At 39.1% G+C, this 15,236-nt stretch overlaps 1 pseudogene; it reads left to right on the forward strand.

The window, feature by feature from the left end:
* Positions 1-1,005: 1,005 nt before the first annotated feature.
* LOC120054323 lies at positions 1,006-13,061 on the forward strand (annotated as a pseudogene).
* The last annotated feature ends 2,175 nt before the right edge of the window (positions 13,062-15,236 follow it).

A 15,236-nucleotide genomic window follows, 5' to 3' on the forward strand; every position in this document is an offset into this window, starting at 1 on the left:
ATTTTCCTCCTGGACCTTGGTCATAGTCTTCGTTGGCAACATGTTTCAGTTTGATCCTGATAAGATACACCTTCAGTTGGAAGAGGTGGGTTTACTAAACGCTAGCTCGAGTGCCAGTCTGTTAGTACTATCATCCCAACTCCTTGTCACACATTGTCATGCCAAACAATTGTTTGGCTTGTCAATGAGCAATGGAGTTGGTAAGAGCATAATCAGATCTGGGACCAGGCTAACTAAATGCTCTTTTTGAGTAAACAATGTGACAAACTGTTTTCTTATCATTATTCTTGTAGTGTGCAAAAAAATATTGAAAGATTTTCAGCCTTCGAATTCCTTCGGCAAACCAAGGGCCAAAGTGGGTTGTCCTGAGTGGATACGAGATGGTGAAAGAGGCCTTGGTCAACAATGGTGACAGTTTTGCGGATCGGCCTCCCTTCCCTTATTTGAAGATATATATATATATATTGGAAGTCAAGCATCGGGAAGTAAAGGTAACTAGGTGAAGGCGTTTTACACTGCCAATACTGCATACTATGATGATTCAATTATGGTGCTGGATGACTTGTTTTTATTGGAAAGGCAGGACATTGTCCTTACCTTACAGTATGTCTATTGACTGATAATTGATAACTGACCATATTGGTAATAATATAATATTGTGGAAATATTACATCCTTGTACCTTTGAGTGTATTAGAGTCTTAAATTGGACATTTAGGGGTTCGATCCCCAGTCTACTCATACCAAAGGCAAAACATTTGACCTGGTGCCTATTTTCTTGGATTGGGGTGGTAAGGAACCTGCAACAAATAGCATCCTATCCAGGGGGTGTACCTACTTGAACATCAAGCTCCCTCACACTACAGTAACAGGGAATGGGCCGTTCTAACTCAGACAAGGATATTTGTCCAAGGCTTTCTTAGTTACATTTGAGTGTATGGTACAAGTTTTTGCTTCTTCACTGATCACTGAAAACTTTTCGTACACTTAAGTGTGATTATGACGAATGGGTATCCATGGGTATCCACTGAGGAACTTTGGACTGGGCAAGAAGAGTTTGGAGCCGTCCATCCAGATCGAAGCACAGTGTCTGAATGAAGCCTTTTAGAGTGAACAAGGTACTTGATATGCTTACAGTTCAATTCAAATGTTATTGTCCCCACAAGGAAATTTGTATACTTTTCAAAACAGATTTGAGTATACACTACAATGACATTGTTATTGTTAAGTTTATACTTGAGAGGCCTCTGTTTTGGATGTAAAAGACACGCAGCGATAAATAATGTATTGATTTTTATGGTGACAGATTCAGTTGAGATCAGGAGTCCTCGCACAAATAAATATTTTTGGGACAAAACTGTATAAGCTATGGTGCTTACCCAGAAAAATGATTTCAGACTGAAGTTCAGTGTAAGGATATGGCTCACACGCAAAAAAACTGATGTTTGTGCTGAGCCATGTTGCTTTTGTCCCATGCAGGAAAACCCTTCAACCCCCGATGCTGACTAACAACGATGTCTCCAATGTTATCTGCTGTCTTGTGTTTGGTGACCGCTTTGAATACAGCAACGACCAATTCCAAACCCTCATGAACACTATCAATGAGATTATGTATTTGGAAGGAGGCATTTGGGCTGAAGTAAGTCTCTCTCTCTCTCCTTTTTTGTTTAATTAATTTATATTATATTATATTTAGAATAATCATTAAATATGACTGAACTAGACAGGCGTTCATATTAGCATTGACCCTAGAAGAGGACTGGCAACCCCTCTGAGCTGGGTTCCTCTAAGTTTCTTTATAGATTCCTTCCTTCTAGAGTTTTCCTGGCAACTGTGTTTCTGCTTCTGCATTGCTTGCTCTTTGGGGTTAAGGCTGGATATCTGTAAAGCACTTTGTCACAACTGCTGATGTAAAAATGGCTATATAAATAAATGGAATTGAGTGATTGATTGTCTGTCCTCAGATGTATAACATGATGCCGTGGGTCATGCATCGGGTTCCTGGTCCTCACAGAAGGATCTTCTCTGGCTGGGAGGAGGTCATCTCCTTCATCAAGATCAGGATTCAGGAGCACAAGAAGGACAACGACCCCTCGTCCCCAAGAGACTTCATTGACTGCTTCCTCAACGAGATAGCGAAGATGATGGGGATGATGATGATGATGATGATGACTCACTGATGTATTGGTAAAATAAAGTAGTCGGGTAAACACTGATGCCGTTCGCAGTGAATATAGTAATTCTCCCGATGTTATTATTTATTTTTTATAATTGTATTTTAGTGTTTAGAAAATAAACAAATATACATATACAAAGATAATAGACATTTAACATTTGACAAACATAGGTCCAGTAAACTAAACATGACGTTGGCAGGGACTTAATGCCCAACCTTCAACATAGAGAAAAAAGACAAATAAAGACAAAAAACACCAACTCGGAAGTACATGACCTTCAACAAACATTAATGACATCACACTTGCTCAGACCCACATGCTCCCACTGTATTCACACCCATCCTGTCCATCTCACAATAACATCCTTTCCCATTTCTAATATTGTGGATATCTCCAGTACTTGTAACACTTTATACCATATGGCTTCAAATTGCACGATTTTGTTTCTCTCTAGCCAACATTTGTTTAATATTTAAATACTAATGCATTTGATTCATCCTGTCACGATTGTCGTATTGAGGAGACCAAAGCGCAGCGTGATGTGAATACATCTTATTTAATGACAACGAAAGAACACCGAAACAAACTATACAAAATAACGTGACGCTAATAATAACGAGTGCAGACATTCAACATAGACAATCACCCACAAACTAAACTGGAAAATGGAAACCTAAATAGGATCCCCAATCAGAGACAATGATAAACAGCTGCCTCTGATTGGGAACCAATCAAGGCCACCATAGACCTACGTATGCCTAGACTACACACACAACCTAGACATAAAAAAAACCTAGACCAGACAAAAACACACATACCACCCTCGTCACACCCTGACCTAACCAAAATAATAAAGAAAACAAAGATAACTAAGGTCAGGGCGTGACACATCCAATGTCTTAACAATGGAGGATCATTTGATTTCCAGTTCTCAAGTAGATCTTTTTTTTAATGATTGATGACAAAAGTATGGTCCAACCCATATTTTCTCCCTATATTTTCAATGCTTTTTTCCACACTAGGTGGGTAAACAGTGTTTTTGTATGTTTACCCTCCACTACACGGCTGATGATGTTGATGATGATGTGGGACTGGAGAAGAGTTACTTAAAATTGTATTAGGGAGTACTTTTAGGTAAGCAAGTAGTTGTACTATTAGAATATTTTAGGCTGCAGGCCGGGCACACTCACTATCCAAATAATGGGGATTCAAAGCTATTATTTGTATTGCAGTACATGTCCATATTTCTGTATCACATTGGTAAATTGGCTTCAGCATCGTCAATAAGTTAAATATTTTTTATAAAGTATCTAGTTTGTTGTGTTTTGTTGCACAGTGGGAAGATGACACAAGGGCTGAGTTTAACTTGGAGAACTTGTCCTTCTGCACTCTGAATCTATTTGTAGCTGGGACATAGACCACCTCTACAACCCTCTATTGGGGCCTTTTCTGATCTTGATTGATTAAAAGGTCATGCAGAAAGATGTGTGCGAGCATTTGCACACACAATTAATTAGCATGATGACTTTCTTTGCATTGTCTTTTATCCCTGATGTAGCCAAGGTGCAGGCAGAGATGGATGCAGTTGTTGGGTCATCACGGCAGCCCTCCATGGAAGACAGGGACAGCATGCCCTACACAGATGTAGTCATCCATGAGACACAGAAGATGGGGAATATCATACCGCTCAATGTATTCCGCAAGGCCACTAAAGACACTGAGGTTGGAGGGTACACCATCCCTAAGGTCAGTCATCTCAGGGACCACTTACTGCAACACTCAATAATTTGTTCCTCATAACTCAAATGCAACTCAATGTATTGTATGTTGTCAGAGTGTTGTGTTCTGTTTGTTCATTTAGAAGCCTTAAATGTGGTAGGGACACAAACTGATAGGGTCATTTATCATAGGGACTTAAAAGTATAGGGTTTATTCATTATTATACCACAGCATTGTTGAAAACTAGTTTATAGAATGGAGATTAAAACCTGATAACAGGACAGTTGGAAAAGATATCGAGACACCTTGCAATCATCACGCAATATGCACCTACACATGCAGACCATACTTGCTACAAAGTTACAGAAAGTTAAAACTACAAAAACTGAAATTGGATACATTGTAAACGCAGATGCAACGAGGAAAAACATTGATTGATTTGTTTTTGCCGAGACATATTTTTAGGGGGAGCGTCTGATGACCTAAAGTGGTAAATGTTGTACATGAATTTCTCCCATCACCTCAGTCACTAAATCTGTCAAATCCTTCAACATGTTTCTAGTTTGACAAGCTGTTTTCAGCAACTGATATTTTTTTATTTGGTTGTCATATTGGCAGGTTTGCTATCAACAAACTATTTAGCTAGTGTCTAGCCTAGTGTTTGATATGCAATCCTATCTCCTCGTAATTAACAGTCAGTGTCCTGACGAGAAGGCACACTTTTCTAGCTACAGTGCCTTGCAAAAGTATTCATCCCCCTTGGCATTTTTTCCTACTTTGTTGTGTTACAACCTGTAATTTAAATGGATTTTATTTGGATTCCATATAATGAACATACACAAAATAGTCCAAATTGGTGAAGTGAAATTTTAAAAAAAATTACTTATTTCAAAAAAATTAAACAGAAAAGTGGTACGTGCATATGTATTCACCCCCTTTGATATGAAGCCCCTAAATAAGATCTGGGGCAACCAATTACCTTCAGAAGTCACATAATAAGTTAAATAAAGTCCACCTGTATGCAATCTAAGTGTCACATGGTCTGTCACATGATCTCAGTATATATACACCTGTTCTGAAAGGCCCCAGAGTCTGAAACACCACTAAGCAAGGGGCACCACCAAGCAAGCAGCACCATGAAGACCAAGGAGCGCTCAAAACAGGTCAGGGACAAAGTCGTGGAGAAGTACAGATCAGGGTTGGGTAATAAAAAAAAATCAAAACTTTGAACATCCCACAGAGCACCATTAAATCCATTATTAAAAAATTTAAAGAATATAGCACCACAACAAACCTGCCAAAACTCATGGACCAGGCAAGGAGGGCATTAGAAAGGGAACAAAGAGACCAAAGATAACCCTGAAGGAGCTGCAAGGACCACAGCGAAGATTGGAGTATCTGTCTGTTACGAATCCCTTTGGCCCGACAGTCTAGGGTGGATGGTAATGGGACCCGTAACATAACTCATGCAAATTATAGTAGTGACAAAGTAAGAGTGAGAACGAAATAACCACGACAACTAATATCTACCGTCAAACACTCAGGGTTTATTTACAAACACACGGTAATGGGGGGGGAGCAGGAAAAGGGGCTGAGCTGGACCCAAGGAAAGAAATAATAAGTATCCACAAACACCCCTAAGCTAGACTAACCTACTTCACCAACAGCTAACTAACTAACCAAAAATACAGGGGGTGGTCCGCCCAGTTCTAACTAGTGTATTTAACAAAGTTTACCTACGGGTAGTGTATGCCCATGGGCGACCTGTCTGGTTACCCCCTTTTCCCACTATCAAACAAACACCATAACAAACACAATACTCACAGGTGGGGACAAAGTGACATGTAGATGCTAAACCACACAAGAGTTCTACAGACAGATGGCATTGACAAAGAGAATTAAGCTCAAGAGAAAACAACTGACAGGGTTTTTAAACCAAGGGAAAGGGAATGTGATTGGGTAGGAGAAAAGGAGCAGGTGTCTTCCGATTAGCGACTGATTGATGACTGATTGGAGAATGATGATTGTCACCTGTGAGTAGGGGAGAAGGAGAGAAAAGAAACACAGGATACACACATAATACTTGTATCTGTAACACTGTCCATAGGACCACCTTAAGCTGTACTCTCCCCAGAGCTGGGCTTTACGGAAGAGTGGACAAAAAAAGCCATTGCTTAAAGAAAACATGTTTGGTGTTTGCTAAAAGGCATGTGGGAGACTCGCCAAAGATATGGAAGAAGGTACTCTGATCAGATGAGACTAAAATTGCAGAAGAAATTGCATCTTCAAAGTGGTAGGCATGTTGTGTAAATCAATTGATACAAACCCCCCAGAAATATATTTTAAATCCAGGTTGTAAGGCAACAAAATAGGAAAAAAATGCCAAGGAGGGTGAAGACTTTTGCAAGCCACTGTATGCCAGGCAAAATCGGCCTTATCAGCTCATTGTTATGGATGTATCCAAATGAATGTCAATAGAAAATGGCTACTGTGCTCTTATTTTGGCTGCAGAGATTGTGACTGTGTTATCTGTAGCTAGCTAGATAAGAACATTGCCAGTGAGCATGGCAATGGAACATAAAGAACGAACAACTGGGTCGCGTCCATAAATATAGAACTATTCGAATGAACGACTGGATCGCCGGTCTATGGCAAACCAAAAGTTGAGAAAGTATGAATTTGCCTATATAAATGAAACTATCAACGGAAATGTGCTTAGTCTTGTTTTCTTTGGCAACTGGTATAAGCAGGATAAAAAGCTTAAACAAACTGACGTAATAAACTTTGCTTTTATTCTGTTTGCAGAGGTTGTGACTATGTAGCCGTAGCTAGTAAACTAACTAGCAGCAAGCAAGAGATAAGAACGTTGCCACTGAGGATGGCAAAGGAAAAATCTATTTGATTTATTAGGATCCCCATTAGCCGACACAATGGCGAGAGTTAGTCTTACTGGGGTCCAACACATAACGAAAAATACATTACAAACTGAAGACTTTACTATTTACATCCATTTAAAAACATGAACATGTAGTGTGTGTGTGTGTGTGTGTGTGTGTGTGTGTGTGTGTGTGTGTGTGTGTGTGTGTGTGTGTGTGTGTGTGTGTGTGCATGCGCATCTATCAGTTACACATAAATGTCAGTGCATGCACACAACAAGTAGGTCACATGGGGGAGAGGAGTTGTGCAGTGAGGTGTTGCTTTATTTGTTTTTTAAACCAGGTTTGCTGTTCACTTGTGCTATATAAGTTGGAATGGACTTCCATGCACTCTTGGCTCAACATAATACTGTACTTTTCCTTGAATTTCATCTGGACCTGGGGACTGTGAAATGTCCCCTGGGGGCATGTCTGGTGGGATATGTGTGTGTGTCAGTGCTGTGTGTAAGTTGACTATGCAAACAATTTTGAATTTCAAACACATTAATGTTTCTTATAAAAACAAGAAGTGATGTATTCAGTCTTTCCTCAACTCTTTAACAAGAGAGACTGGCATGCATAATATTAACATTAGCATTCTCATTACATTGACGAGCAAGACGTGCAGCTTAACTAGATATTTCTTTGCAGCACTTGACCCTATGACTGGACAATAATCAAGATAAGATAAAACTAGAGTCTGCAGGACTTACTTTGTGGAATGTAGTGTCAAAAAAGCAGAGCATCTCTTTATTACGGACAGACTACTCCCCATCTTTACAACCATTGAATCTATATTTTTTCACCATGACAGTTTACAATCTAAGGTAACCACAAGTAATTGAGTCGCCTCAACTTGTTCAATAGCCACACCACTCATTACCAGATTCAGCTGAGGTCTAGAACTTAAGGAATGATTCGTACCACATACAATCCTCTTAGTTTTAGATATGTTCAGGACCAGTATATTACTGGCCAACCATTCCAAAACAGACTGCAACTCTTTGTTAAGGATTTCAGTGACTTCATTAGCTGCGGTTGCTGATGTGTATATGGTTGAATCATCAGCATACATGGACACACATGCTTTCTTTAAAACCAGTGGCCGGTCATTGGTAAAAATAGAAAAGAGTAAAGCGCCTAGAGAACTGCCTTGCGGTGCACCACACTTTACATGTTTGACATTAGAGAAGCTTCCATTAAAGAAAACCCTCTGAGTTACACTGCTGTTCAAAAGTTTGGGGTCACTTAGAAATGTCCTTGTTTCTGAAAGAAATGCACAATTTTGTCCATTAAAATAACATCAAATTGATCAGAAATACAGTGTAGACATTGTTAATGTTGTAAATGACTATTGTAGCTGGAAACGGCGGATTTTTAATGGGATATCTACATAGGCGTACAGAGGCGCATTATCAGCAACCATCACTCCTATGTTCCAATGGAGCGTTGTGTTAGCTAATCCAAGGCTCAAAATGGCCAGAAACAAATAACTTTCTTCTGAAACTCGTCAGTCTGTTCTTGTTCTGAGAAATGAAGGCAATTCCATGTGAGAAGGGAGTAGTACACAGCGTTGTACGAGATCTTCAGTTTCTTGGCAATTTCACGCCTGGAATAGCCTTCATTTCTCAGAACGAGAATAGACTGACGAGTTTGAGAAGAAAGTTCTTTGTTTCTGGCCATTTTGAGCCTGTAATCAAACCCACACATGCTGATGCTCCAGATTCTCAACTAGTCTAAAGAAGGACAGTTTTATTGCTTCTTTAATCAGGACATCAGTCTTCAGCTGTGCTAACATAATTGCAAAAGGGTTTTATAATAGTTTTAGTGTTATTTAATAGTGTTATTCCATAGTTTTGATGTCTTCACTATTATTCTACAATGTAGAAAATAGTAAAAATAAAGAAAAATCAATTGAATGAGTCGGTGTACTAAAGCTTTTGACCGGTGGCGTACGTTTTCTCAACAACAGATTATAGTCAATAATATCAAAGGCTGCACTGAAATCTATTAGTACAGCTCCCACAATCTTCTTATTATCAATGTATTTCAACCAATCATCAGTCATTTCTGTCAGTGCAGTACATGTTGAGTGCCCTTTTCTATAAGCATGCTGAAAGTCTGTTGTTAATTTGTTTACAGTGAAATATCACTGTATTTGGTCAAATGCATTTTTTTCCAACAGTTTGCTATGAGCTGGCAGCAATCTGATAGGTCTGCTGTGAGAACCAGTAAAGGCCGCTTTACCCCTCTTGGGTAACGGAATGACTTTGGCTTCCCTCCAGGCCGGAGGACAAAGACTTTCCTCTGGACTCAGATTAAAGTTACTGTATGACATATCGGAGTGGCTATAGAGTCAGCTACCATCCTCAGTAGCTCTCCATCTAAGTTGTCAATGCCAGGAGGTTTCTCATAATTGATTAATAACAATAATTTCCCCACCTCTCGCACACTAACTTCACAAAATTCTAACTTACAATGCTTTTCTTTCATATTTTTTTTTTCTGCATGAGTACAATGGCTCACTGTTTATTGTTGGCATTTCCTGCCTAATTTTGCCCACTTTGCCAATTAAGTAATCATAAAAATAACTGGCAACATCAAATGGTTTTGTGATGAATAAGCCATCTGATTCGATGAAAGGTGGAGTTGAATTTGTCTTTCTGCCCATAATTTCATTTAAAGTACTCCACAGTTTTTTGATCTTGGCTTCATAAAACAGATTCTTCTTCTTTTTGTTTGAGTTTAGTCACATCATTTCTCAACTTGCTGTAAGTCAGCCAGTCAGATGTGAAGTCAGACTTATTAGCCACTCCTTTTTCCCCATTTCTTTCAACCATGCAGTTTTTCAATTTCTCATCAATCCATGGAGCCTCACCAGTTCTAACAGTCAGTTTCTTAACAGGTGCATGTTTATCAATAATTGGAAGAAGCAATTTCATAAATTCATCAAGTGCAGCATCTGGATGCTCCTTATTAATCACATCAGAACTGAGCTGTAGTATTGCATGCAAAAAAAGTGACAAATGTTATTATTTTATACTAATTAAATTTCTCAGAGAAAGAGATTTGGTTTAACAAGTAATACCTTTTTTAAGATAAGGATCAAAATGATTGGATACCCAGTTTTCAATACTCCAGCACCCTTCCCTTGTGAGGATAATGCCACTGAGCCTTTTTCTAAAATGCTTTATGAGAAATTGGAAGAGATCCTAAACCATTCCTCCATATAGAATCTTTCCAGATACTTGATATCCTTTGTCTGCGCTTATGGACTGCCCTTTTCAATTCAAACCACAGGTTTTCAATGGGGTTCAAGTTCGGAGACTGAGATGCCATTGCAAAATGTTGATTTTGTGGTCATCTAACCATTTCTTTGTGGATTTTGATGTGTGCTTGAGGTTATTGTATTGCTGGAAGATCTGCTTGTGGACAAGTGTCAATGTCATGGCAGTGGCAACCAGTTTTGTGGCTGAAATGTCCTGGTACTTGATAAGGTTCATGATGCCTTTGACAGATGCCGTTGACCTTAACAAGGGCCACAGAACTTAACAAGGGCCACAGAACGAGTGGAAGCAACTTACTAATAGCCTATTGGAAGAGAGGTGCACGCTTGCTCTTGCTTGCTGAATGTGAAATAGTGTAGGAAAGGTGAAGCCCCTATTTTCAATAGTAGGCCTACTGTATCTTAATACCGGATTACATTCTGACAAAATAGTGAGTGTCCTGCTAATGTAACTTTCTGGACCTTCTAAACGGTCTAGAATAGACCTAAACTGGTCCAAATGGTTGCATAGTCAGGCCTAGGCTGTTGGCATGCAGTTATTTCAGCATGAAACAAAACAGGACATGTGAGTGGTTATTCAAATTAGCCTGCATCACTGAAGTGTACAGCCCATGGACAATAATTGCGTATTCTCTTGACAACAATAACTCACTCCTCATTGCACTCTGTTGTTGTAGCCCATTGTTTAATCATTTTCTTGTCTAAAAACATAGGCCTAATCCATACTGTGGAGCTTTGCGTGACTGGGGACCACAGAGCGTAGCCTAGAGAAACGCACTACAGATCTGTCATTTGATCATCTGTTATCTTATTTTTCTTGAACTTTGACAGGTAAATATTTAGCTTATATCGCTAATATTTAGCTAACGAATGGCCTAATATCTAGCTAATATTTAGCTTCTTACTTTGGCAACAGATCACTAGCCTCTCTCATCGGTTCCCTTGCGCAACAGGCTATAGGCCATTCCACTTCTCGTGAAATCCCAGGAAAATCTATAGGCTACAAAGCTAAAGAACATGTATTTATACTAGGCCTACTAGTCTATCCCGGGAAAGAAGTTGGCTTGCTCTTGCTAATTGCTGAAGGTGGAACAGGCCTACAGCTTAGAAAATGCATGTTACACGGATGCATTGCAAATAGGTGCACAAGACATACAGAGATGATCACAGTGAAAAAGAAGACCCAAAGGAATTAACAACCATTAGACCAATGGCAATCACTTGCAAACCATTTGAGCAATGAGGCCATTACATGCTGTAAAATATGTGCAGGCCAAACAGTGTTTGTTGCTGAATTGCTACATTTAAATACAAGTTACTACATAATTTTTCATTAGACCTACATTTACATTAAAGTATTATTTTCAGTTGTCACTATGACAATGAACACATCCTGAAAGCACTGAATGGTTTGAATCAATATCTGTGTGTTAGAAACCTGGTCTTGTGTTACAACATTATTCATAGGCAGAAGTAGGATGCATTGATCAGTTGATTGACAGGTGTAGGACTGTAGGAATGTAGAACTGTAAAACAATAAACTATCAACTTTCCTCTAGTGTGGATGCTCAGCAAAGTTTTATAGTTATGTAGCCTATATTTTATTATTACATGTATCATTAGGCTATAGTTATTGGCTTGGTGGATGGCCTGGGCCTTAATTAACTCCACCACAACACAACTAACATTATTAGCACAACAGAACTAGCCTACTAGTAGGTCTAGCTAACGTTAGCGAACTTGAATTAAATAAAAAATAAAATTACACATATACACTTACACTTGTTTACATGACTTTATAAATTGACTCTTTCAAATAATTTACTCTGGCAAGTTTGCCAATGGAGTGCTGCAGTTTAGCGAATCCATCCGTCAAATCCATCACTTCCGTTGTTTGACTGTGTCCATAACAACATTCGAAAAAGAGTTAGATACCACAGCGTTGTTGAATACTCGTTTCTGATTGGCTAAAAGGGCATTCTAGAATGGGCATATCAGGACAGTTGGGAAAGATATCAGGACAGTTGGAAAAGATATCAGGACACTTTGAAATCATGACACAATATGCGCCTAAACATACCAGTAAATTTGTGCTTGAGTATTGTTTTCTTTGACAACTGTGGTATAAGTTGGATAAACACATCCGTAATGTACATTACCTTTGAAAAATTAACATCGCAAATGGACTCGGGAGCGTTGCCCAGAATTTCCTAGATAATGTACAGAATGTCTGCGTTTATCCCTTACTAATTTCAACTATACATAAAGCTTTGTTGCCATAACACTGTGTACACTGTGTACTAGTTGTATCTAATAAATAATACAGTGAGTTGATGAGATCATGTCTGTTTTGTTGTCCCCTCAGAACACCATGGTGTTAGGTACCCTCCAGTCTGTCCTGTTTGATGAGTCAGAGTAGGAGACCCCTCACACCTTCAACCCTGCACACTTCCTGGATCAGGAGGGCAAGTTCAGGAAGAGAGACGCATTCCTTCCATTCTCTTTAGGTAATACTGTGCTACATTTATCCTACCGTTCTCTTTATGTAATATGGTACTACATCTCTTCCATGTCATTTGACCCCAGATTGGTGCCAAATGATGCTGCCCTACAGGAAATAGCACATGTACAACTCATCCTCCTTACATGGTAATAGTTGACTCGGTTTAACTGAAGTTGAATCATTGACTTGTCTCTATAGCTAGAGTATGTTAGTGCTAGCATAGTTACTGTTTTATACTTTACACTGAGAGTTAGAGAAGGTGTTCTGTGATTGATTCTCCCATCAGCTAAGAGGGTGTGTCCTGGGGAGCAGCTAGCTAAGATGGAACTGTTCCTGTTCTTCACCTCCCTGCTGCAGAGTTTCACCTTCTCCTCTCCCCCAGGGGTGGAACCCAGCCTGGACTTTAAGATGGGATCTACACACAGTCCCAAGCCCTACCAGCTGTGTGCAACACTTCGATGAGGCCCCCACAGCATTTTGCAGGGGTGAAAACTCAATTCCCGGAGGGCCAAGTGTCTGCAGGTTCTCTCCCCTCCCTTGTACTTGATTGATCAACTAAAGTCATTGATTATTAGAAACTCCCTTCATCTGGTTGTCTGACACAAATTGAAAGGAAATAGCAAAAACCAAAGTGTAATTCTTTCATCACACCAAAAAACTGAAAGGGCTACAGATGGAGAAAACACACTTATGTAATGATAGTAGTACTAATACAATTATGTAATGACAATGCATATACCACTAATAGCCGACATATCAAGGTCTCAAACCATATTTTGTAGTCCTAGCTTGAACTTGATGAAGAAGGGAAGATTAGATTGATAATGCAGTAGTGTGTTTTAGACTTTCAACGTAAATCATGTACTTCATTTACAACAGGGATGGGCAACAGGCAGTGACCCCCATTTTGTAGGCCAGCGGACGAATAAAAAAAAATATACATGTATATGCAGTATATTATTTTATTTTTTTGTGGAACTCAGTCAGTGTCTCAACTTACTGTTGAGAGTTAGAATAATAGAATACACAAGGTGCAATTTTGAAATTTGGTTCTGCATCAGCACTCACAATTTGCCAATGTCAGCTAAAGTTTTTAAGATTGGTAAGTTAGTCTAGCGGACAGCTATCTTAACTTGTAGTAAGCATGGTCGAATTACCGACTGGGGTGGGGCCCATTGATCATCAGTTACCATATTATAAGCTGCAAACATTTGCCTCCACCTTATGGCAAAATGTGTATAATTGCATGAAATTAGCTATAAAATTGCTAAAAATTCTCAGCAAACTTGCTTTAAAATGGCAAAATGTTCTCTACGCCCTATGGCAAAATGTGCAGAATTGCAGGAAAATATCTCTTGTTTTCCGAGAAAGGTGTGTGTGTGTGTGTGTGGGGGGGGGGGGTGTTATGAGTTTAAATACACTAATCAGAATCCGAGGCAGGTTGGATAAAAGTCTGCAATGTTAATGTGGGCTAATTGTGGTCTCCTCCCTGCTGCCTTCAAGCTTGATTGAATTTAAGGCTTACAAGGTACTGTTAATTGGATATCCCTAATTAGTGTTAGACCACACTTCATATATTTTCATGTGTCACGCCCTGACCGTAGAGAGCTTTTTATGTCTCTATTTTGGTTTGGTCAGGGTGTGATTTGGGTGGGCATTCTATGTTATTTTTTCTATGTTTTGTATTTCTTTGTTTTGGCCGGGTATGGTTCTCAATCAGGGACAGCTGTCTATCGTTGTCTCTGATTGGGAACCATACTTAGGTAGCTTTTTCGCACATGGTTTTTGTGGGTAGTTATTTTCTGTTTAGTGTTTTGCACCTTACAGGACTGTTTCGGTTTCATTTATTTCTCTTGTTATTTTGTTATAGTGTTCTGTTCTAATAAAAAAGCATGAACACTTACCACGCTGCGCTTTGGTCCGACTACTCTTCTTCAGACGACAAAAAACGTTACATCATGAGTTTGGATAAATAATTGTCCGTTCTCAATGTCAAAGTGCAACACAGTAAAGATGCTGTGAGTGAATATTATCATTTTTAAAAATTGACATTACCAATTCCCGAACCATTTCAAAAAAAGCCTTTACACCTAAAGCTGATTAAGAAATAAAAAACTATTCTGTTTTGAATAGCTTTTGGGCAACTTTGATGGGGATGGGATCATAAAATATCAGAACTCACTGCAGAGAGCATTTTTAAGTTAATTCTACACATTTTGCAATGGGATGTAGAGAAAATTGTGTTGTTTTAAAGCTAGCTTGCTGCAATTCTACACATTTTAATATGGAGCGGACAGAAGATTTTGAAATTTTATGACAACTTTAATACAAATGTTTAAGTTTTGGTGTAATTTGTGCAATTCGACTTGTTTTGCCATGGGGCGGAGAGGAAAATAAGCAGTTTTACAGCAAATTTCCTGCAATGAGAAATGTTTGCAGTTGTTAATATGATATTTATGTAGGGGGTGCGTACTGGCGGCAGAGAAGTCGGGCGCAGGAGAGCAAAAACTGATTTACAACGGCGCAGTTTAATAAACAAAACAATAAATCAATGGGTAAACAAAACCCGGTACACACCAGCATAATGTGCACAAGCACTACAATAAACAATTCCGGACAAGGACATGGGGGGAAACA

Source organism: Salvelinus namaycush, chromosome 10, assembly GCF_016432855.1.
Source record: "Salvelinus namaycush isolate Seneca chromosome 10, SaNama_1.0, whole genome shotgun sequence".
NCBI classification, from domain to species: domain Eukaryota; kingdom Metazoa; phylum Chordata; class Actinopteri; order Salmoniformes; family Salmonidae; genus Salvelinus; species Salvelinus namaycush.